Raw genomic sequence first — 8,322 nt, 5'->3', positions numbered from 1 at the left:
AGCATGCCCAGAAATGCTGAGCAAGAGAGAGGGGGTAGAATCAGCTGCTGTTTTCCCTTGCATGCATGCTTCTCTGCCTGTTCCAAGAAGCATGACAGCCAGATTGAGTGAAAAAGTGAAGGTGAGTGAGAGGAGGCAGCAGCAGCTCCTTCCAGTCCACACAAGCATGGGGCTGTTCCTTCTTTCACCAAGAAGGCCTGGGCAAGTGAGGTCCGCTGTCGCCCCAGCAGACTGCCCATGTGCCCTCGCCCTCTGAAACCTTCTATCTCAGCCATCCCCAACATGGTGTCTTCCAGATGTTTCAGACTACCACCATACCCAGCACTCCATTAACCATGCTGGCCAGGGCTGCTGGGAGTTGAAGTCCAAAGCATTTGGAGGGCATCAGATTGGGGAAGCCTGTTCTACCTGCCTGAACATCCCGTTATTTTGGGTGAAGCAGTGAGAAGAATTGGGCGCAGCCATCCAAAGGGAGCAAGCAAGCAAAAGAGGTGCAGCCACCACCTTTCTGTGCTCCCAAGGACTCTCTCATGGGGTAGCGTGGAGGAGTAGGCTATTTGGACCCAATCTCCCCCCCACACACACACACACACCACTCTGAAGGAGAGAGCGCAGGTGAGTGAATACTGTTCATGTGATTTTGACTGCCCAAGCAATGGGCAATGGAAAGATGAGCTATCTGCTGCTGATGTTAAATTAATGTACTGACATTTCAGCAGGAAGAAATAAGGAATTTGGCTCCTCCCCAGGTAGCAGTTCTTCTCCTTTCTTACTTTAGGAGTAAGTGTAAACAGCGTTAAGATCAATTGTCTAGGGTGCATCACCCAGAGAGAGCGAGCGCAGGTAGAGGACCTCTAGGCAGCACCATGGACCCAATCCTCCTTGCCTGGCTCATGTCTAGGGATGTCAGAGAATTCCGTGATGGATCTTGGTGAGGCCAAATGGCAGTGCATTCGGCCCCCTGAAATCCATCGTGGAATGGCCTGACACCCCCCCGTCCCCCGCAGATCCCCCCCGGGATGAGACTTACCTGAGGCGGATGTTTCGGACGGCGGCAGCTCCAGTGGCGGCTTCAGCGGCAGCTGGTCTTCCGACCAGCCGCTGCCATTCGCAGTCTGTGTGCCCCCCCCCCCAATAGACGTGATAGGCTATGTAAAGACTTACGTAGCCTATGACATCTGGGTAAAAACAACAACAAAAAAAGCGTATGCAAATGGTGGTGGCTATGGCCGCCGCCATTTGCATTCCTTGTTTTTCGCCATATTAGTCTATGTAAATATTTACGTAGACTAAGACCAAGACAAGAAAGGGGAACGCAAACAGCGCCCAGTACGCTATTTGCGTTCCCCTTTCTTTTCTTTGTCTTAGTCTACGTAAATATTGATGTAGACTAAGACGGCGAAAAATAAGGAACGCAAATGGTGGCTGCCGTAGCTGCCACCATTTGCGTACATTTTTTTTTTTTTTTACCCAGAGCCCTTCACGGCTGGAAATCCGGCTGCGGATGGCCCTGGCCTGGCCCTGGCCGGCTGCTCCGCGGAGCTGCCATGGAGCACAGCCGGCTGTCGAGGATTCCGGGGGGGGGAGGACCGGACTGCCTCCCCCCCCCCGTCGAGGATTCCGGGGGGGGGAGGGACGGAACGCCTCCCCCCCCCATGAACAGAATCCTCGAAAAGGTAAGTGACTTTCGTACATCATGTCCAGAAAGGGTGAGCAGGAGAGAGGAAATGGGAGCAGCTGCTGCTTCCTCTTACTTGCACGCTGCAGAACTCAGAAGAGGAGGAGGGGTCCAAGGGGCTTCCCTGCCAAGGCGGTCCCCCCTCCCCCTCCCCCCCTCTCTGCTACAGGGAATGACGAGACGTTGCTGTTTACTGTCTGATCGCCTCTCCGCTCCAATCTGCTCCTCCTTCGCCCAAGTGGCGACGTTTAGCACCTACCCCCCCCCAATAAGCGTTTAACATCGTGGTTACTTCCGACGGGGCTGCCTCCCCCGCTGTCAGCTTCCCCCCTCCCCCCCAGGCTGGACGGGAGAGCCCCGCTTCGCTTGTGCTCGCTCGCTCGCTCGCTGCCCGGCTGCCGCTGCTACCAGTTGCAGGGGCCGGCGGCAGCGCACCCGGCCAGGGCAGCGCCGGCTGGTCACGGGCCGCGTCTGCAGCGGGCCCCTTCCTCGGCTGCTATGCAAATGAGGGGAGCGCTCGGGCTGACGTGAGGCTCGGGCGGGGGAGCGGGGGGTGGCGCGCGGAGAGAGGCGGGACGCGCTGGAGCTGAGTCGCGGCGGCGGCGAGGGAGGCGCGAGCGGGAGCAGCTGCCGGCTTCAGTGCCTGAGACGACCTGGAGGGGGAAGGAGCTGGTGCTGTCCACGGAGCCGCTGGTGCTGAACCTGGGAAGCCTGCCCGCTCCTCAGCCCTCCTGGCCCGGCCCGCCCCCGCCCGGCCCGCTTCTGCGCGCCCCGCCAGAAGCAACTTGGCAAAGCAGCTCGTCGGACGCGAAGCCGCCTCCCTCCCGTCGCGCCCTACTAAACGTGGGAATTTCTTCGGAGTTGTAGTAGCCCGGCCGGTCGGGTTCCTTCCCTTCCTCCTTCCTCCGCAACGTTTTTACATTGGGGTCTTTTTTGCTGTTTTTGTTGCTCTTCAAGCAGAGCGTTCAAAAGACGAGATCTTCGCGCACACGAGACCCTTGTCCACACACACACAAAAGGAAAGGACGGAACGTCCCCCCTCCCTGCCCCCCGCCCCTCCGGGGACTTTAGTGGCGCTTCGATCAGGTAAGACAGAAGGAGAATTGAACTGGGCTTGAAATACTGTCGTTTTAATGATAGTAATACTAATAATACATTTTTTTTTTCCTGCGGAAGTGGGCAAAGTTTGGGGATGATTCCCCCCAAAAGAAGAAAAAAAGGGCAGGCGAAAGTTGCGAGCTTGTTAGCCCCACAGATTAATGCGAAGGAAACCCTCGGGAAGAATTTCAGCCTCTCTCAAGGATCATAATGGGCTTTGTAAACAAGAGATGAATGCAGAATGAAGCGTGAGAGTGAGATGAGGTGGGGAGAGGAGGGGTGCTGTTTTGTTGCAAAGTTTTCCACACACACACATTCTTTCTGTAGAGGTGGGCTTGGGGGGGCTTTACAAATGTTATGGCATGGTGTAAGGAAAGGTTGCGAGGTGTACAGAGGAGGATTGACTTTCGTTTTGGATTTTAATTAAAACGCATTAAAGGAGAGACTCCAAATGAAGGGCAGCAGCATTTGGGGCGAGTAAATCTCTAATTGATTCCTACGGGAGTGAGTGAGGGGGAACAGAGGGAGGAGGGAGTAAGTAAGGTCATTCTGGGAAGCAGTGAGCAGAGCAAGAATTACAGAGGATTTGTGAAATAAATGCCTGCTGTGCCCTGCTGCTGGAGTGTCTGCGTATGTGTGCGTGTGTGTGTGAGAGAGAGGGAGAGAGAGAGAGAGAGAGATCAGGACTGATGCTTAGAGGTTGTGGAGAAGGATGGTGATGATCGTGGTGATTATAACCGTAACAAAGGTCTGTCTGCTACAGAACTTATGAAACTCAGTTTTATTAAGGGCTTGTGCCTCCTCCTGCAAGGTCAGCTCCAAGGACTGAAAGTTCCGAGTTGTTTGTTCCACAATATTGATCGGTCAATGTCAGGCCTTCCTCCAGGCTAGAAGTGGATGGCAATGTAGAACTCTCGTTTAGTAATATGGTATTATGTTGTATTATAGAACCACTGCTTCTGGTACCTGAAGAGAATGGGAAAACATGGGCACCTGAAATGTCTCAAAGAGTTCAACCATTCGCAAAGCTCTTTACCATTTCAAGGGTTGGTTACTGAAGAAAGGTAGTTTCTGTGAGTTGCCAGTCTTCTCTGTCTAGGTGAATGAGAAGAAGCCAGGGTATTTTCTGTGTGTGCTGAACATTAATCCCAGAGTGGAAATTTTAAAGCCAGTTGGGAGGGAGAGGGCTGAACTGAAGCAAATTAGGTTCTCAGACGGTATTGCATCATATTGCAGATTACTCAATAATCTATCTGAGAAGATAATTTTTCTTTATATTCTAGAACACCCACACGATACCAAGATCATCTGTATGATTTCCATGTTCCAGCAGTTCCCCTATTTTTTTTTTTTTTAATCACAATTAAAAGCACACAACAACATTTGGGCTAGAAAGAATGGAACAGATCAATGGCAATTATGTTCCAAAGCAATATGACAACTTTTTGCTTTAATATTCTTTACTCAAAGTTGAAGTGTGATGCTAAGAGTGAACATCTGCTAAAATAATAATACAAAGAGTTTGTCAGCAATTCGGAGACAGTAGGATGTAAGATTAACAGCTGCTTAATTCGGTGAGGAAAAGTTGTGAATGCTAAGTACCTGGGCTATGTTAAATTGGTATTGAAATTTCAGCTTGAAAAATAATGAATGTAGTTTCTCCCTGCATAACAGACCTTCTCTTTTCTTACTTTAGGAGTACATGTAAACATGCAGTGTAAAGACAAATTCATGCTAATTTCTGAAAATAGGACTATTTCTAGGTTTCCATAAATTTTCAGATTAAATTAGCATTTTTGAAATATCTTATTCCTCAGTTTGGACATGAAGGAGGAATATGAGATGTTAGGACATTTGTTTTCAAATATGTAAGTAAAACTGTCATTAGTTACTATACCGTACTATAGAAATGAAGAAAAGCATAGGAGCCAGTTATCTTGCAGTCCCAGCACAGACATGCAGAGGGCTTGAGCTTGTAAACATATTTTGAAAGGATGATTGCTCTCATGCAGATAGCCTGGTTGAATGTTTTGCATGTGCAAGAAGGCTGAGAATGTCTTTTGGTGTTAATACAGTCCAGAAAACACTCTACGTTCTAGAAAGTTGCACACATCCAACTCTGAAAAAGAACTCAATGTTCTAATGAATCCTGGAAGAAATAGAAAAAGTTTTCTGTTCCAAGTTCATCTATATGAGAAAATTGTTCCACAGTAGGGACTAACTAATTAATTCAGACAGCTAAGACAGAAATGCATGGTTAGATTGTGTTTTTGTCTCCCACTCTCTGGCTTTACTCTTCTTTCTTAGGGGCTTGTTGGCTAGTTTACTAATATTCAGTGGAGTTAGAAAAGTAAGAAGAGAAAGTTCTAGGAGTAATTTTGAAAAGAACTTGCATGGATATGAACAGTACCACCACACACAGAGATTTTCTATTGGTCAGATTCAGCACTTTTGAATCAAATAGTAAAGAGACTCTGAACACTGATACTTCTTCCTCTTTGTTCACAGCTCCAAAGGTGGCCCAAAGGGTGTTGTTGCCTGAGGCAAAACATTGTTATACTAGTAATAGTAATAATAATAATACATTCATTGAATAATCCATGATTTGCTACCATTTAAGGCTGCCATATCTGCTTGCCTACTAGTAGAACCAGCCTGGCCAGCTGTGATCTTTTCATTTAAAAAGACTGTATGCAGGCAATTAGGAGAAGGTGCCACACGATATAAAGTGTCTTTGCTAACATCAGTTCTTTGTCTTTACTCATGTTCTAAAATAATAATGCTCCTGCAGAGGAAGTGCTAAAATTTGTGTACCACTTTGGGATAATTCCTGCCATAATCCCTGAAGATAAGTGTGGTTTGTGCATGCCCACAACCATTTGGAAGCTGGCCTGTATAAACCGGAAGCACACTATGCATGGCACTGCAGTCATTCCTGCAATTTCAGAAGCATGTTTTGGAGGCACTGGAATTTTGGGACTGCATGAAATCTTGTGCTGATGTGTACATTAGGTTCACACAGACCAGAATACCCCAAGCTGGTACCCTACAGATATATTGGGCTACCACTCCCATCATTCCTGACCACTGCCTATGCTGGCTGAGGCTGATGAGAGTTGACGTCCAAAATATCTGAAGGGCATCAGGTTGCAGCAGGCTGATATAGACTATCTCCAGATGGCTGTTGGCCCTAAAAAGCTAGAATGTTATTTTGTGGAGGGAATTATGACTGGTGCTCCATGTGTGAACTTGTTCTTAGGGCAGAGCTATTACTTTATTTATTTTTTAATCACGGCCTTTCTCCAAGGAGCTCAAGGTGCCATGCAGGGTTATCCCCTCCCCATTTTATCCTCATAACAACCCTATGAGGTTGATTAGGCTGAGAGAGAGTGACTGGCTCAAAGTCACACAGCTAACTTTCATGTCTGAGTAGGGATTTGAACATGTATCTCTGTAGTGCTAGTCCAACACAAGAACCACTATACTGTGCTGGCTCTTTTAAGACTTCCATTCCTGTCTACATTGTCATTCTACATCTTTGTTGTTGTTGTTCAGTCGTTCAGTCGTGTCCGACTCTTCGTGACCCCATGGACCATAGCACGCCAGGCCTTCCTGTCCTACGCTCTCTCTCGGAGCGTGCTCAAGTTCATATTCATTGCATCAGTGATGCTATCTAGCCATCTCATCCTCTGCCGTCTCCTTCTCCTTTTGCCTTCAGTCTTTCCCAGCATCAGGGTCTTTTCCAGAGAGTTTTCTCTTCGCATTAGGTGGCCAAAATATTTGAGCTTCAGCTTCAGTATCTGTCCTTCCAATGAGCACTCAGGGTTGATTTCCTCTAGGGTTGACTGATTTGACCTCCTTGCAGTCCAGGGGACTCGTAAGAGTCTTCTCCAGCACCACAGTTTGAAAGCATCAATTCTTCGGCGCTCAGCCTTCCTTATAGTCCAGCTCTCACAGCCATACATTACTACTGGGAAAACCATAGCTTTGATTAGACGGACCTTTGTCGGCAAGGTGATGTCTCTGCTTCTTACTATGCTGTCTAGGTTTCCCATAGCTTTCCTCCCCAGGAGCAAGCGTCTTGTAATTTCATGGCTACATTCAACGTCTGCGGTGATCTTGGAGCCCAAGAAAATAAAATCTGTCACCGCTTCCAGTTCTTCCCCTTCTATATGCCAGGAAGTGATGGGGCCAGATGCCATGATCTTCGTTTTTTGAATGTTGAGTTTCAAACCAGCTTTTGCACTCTCCTCTTTCACCCTCAACAAGAGGCTCTTGAGATCCTCTTCACTTTCTGCCATTAGGGTGGTATCATCTGCATATCGGAGGTTGTTGATAATTCCCCCGGCAATCTTAATTCCGACCTGTGATTCATCCAACCCGGCATTTCTCATGATGTACTCTGCATATAAGTTAAATAAACAAGGTGACAATATGCAGCCTTGTCGTACTCCTTTCCCAATTTGGAACCACTCGGTTGTTCCATGTCTGGTTCTTACTGTTGCTTCTTGACCCTCGTACAGGTTTCTCAGGAGACAGATAAGGTGGTCTGGTACTCCCATCTCTTTCAGAATTTGCCACAGTTTGTTGTGATCCACACAATCAAAGGCTTTAGCGTAGTCAATGAAGCAGAAATAGATGTTTTTCTGGAATTCTCTTGCTTTCTCCATGATCCAGCAAAAGTTGGCGATTTGATCTCTAGTACCTCTGCCTCTTCGAAACCCCGCTTGTACTTCCGGTAGTTCTCAGTTTGCATACTGCTGAAGCCTAGCTTGTAGGATTTTGAGCATCACCTTGCTGGCATGTGAAATGAGCGCAATTGTGTGGTAGTTTGAACACTCTTTGGCGTTGCCCTTCTTTGGAATTGGAATGTAAACTGACCTTTTCCAGTCTTGCGGCCACTGTTGAGTGTTCCAGATTTGTTGGCATATTGAGTGCAGCACTTTAACAGCATCATCTTTTAGGATTTTAAATAGCTTAGCTGGAATACTGTCATCTCCGCTAGCTTTGTTGTTACTAATGCTTCCTAAGGCCCACTTGACTTCACTCTCGAGGATGTCCGGCTCAAGTTCAGTGACCGCACTATCATGGCTATCAGGGACATTCAGATCTTTCCTGTATAGTTCTTCTGTGTATTCTTTCCACCTCTTCTTAATCTCATCTGCTTCTGTTAGGTCCCTGCCTTCTTTGTCCTTTATCATGGCTGTCTTTGCACAAAACGTTCCCTTGAGATCTCCAATTTTCTTGAAGAGATCTCTAGTCTTTCCCATTCTGTTGTTTTCCTCGATTTCTTTGCATTGTTCATTTAAGAAGGCCTTCTTGTCTCTCCTTGCTATTCTCTGGAACTCTGCATTCAGTTGGATATATCTCCCCCTTTCTCCCTTGCTTTTCACTTCCCTTCTTTCGTGAGCTACTTGTAAAGCCTCATCAGACAGCCACTTGGCTTTCTTGCATTCCTTTTTCTTTGGGATGGATTGAATTGCTGCCTCCTGAACAATGTTACGGACCTCCGTCCATAGTTCCTCAGGCACTCTGTCTATCAGGTC

General features: G+C 47.5%; 1 protein-coding gene across 1 annotated transcript in view; it reads left to right on the top strand.

The window, feature by feature from the left end:
* The first annotated feature begins 2,316 nt into the window (after positions 1–2,316).
* FSTL5 (follistatin like 5) overlaps positions 2,317–8,322 on the top strand; it is a 683,196-nt gene continuing 677,190 nt past the window's right edge. Inside the window, exon 1 of the mRNA XM_084856378.1 lies at positions 2,317–2,764. The gene's annotated coding sequence lies outside the window, so the exon portion shown is untranslated. The remainder of the gene's footprint in view (positions 2,765–8,322) is intronic.

The sequence above is a fragment of the Heloderma suspectum genome, chromosome 5 (genome assembly GCF_057233095.1).
Source record: "Heloderma suspectum isolate Gila_16-S chromosome 5, 16-S_ref, whole genome shotgun sequence".
Lineage (NCBI taxonomy): Eukaryota > Metazoa > Chordata > Lepidosauria > Squamata > Helodermatidae > Heloderma > Heloderma suspectum.
The sequence above is the reverse complement of the archived record's forward strand: the minus strand, read 5'-3'. Positions and strand labels throughout refer to the sequence as shown.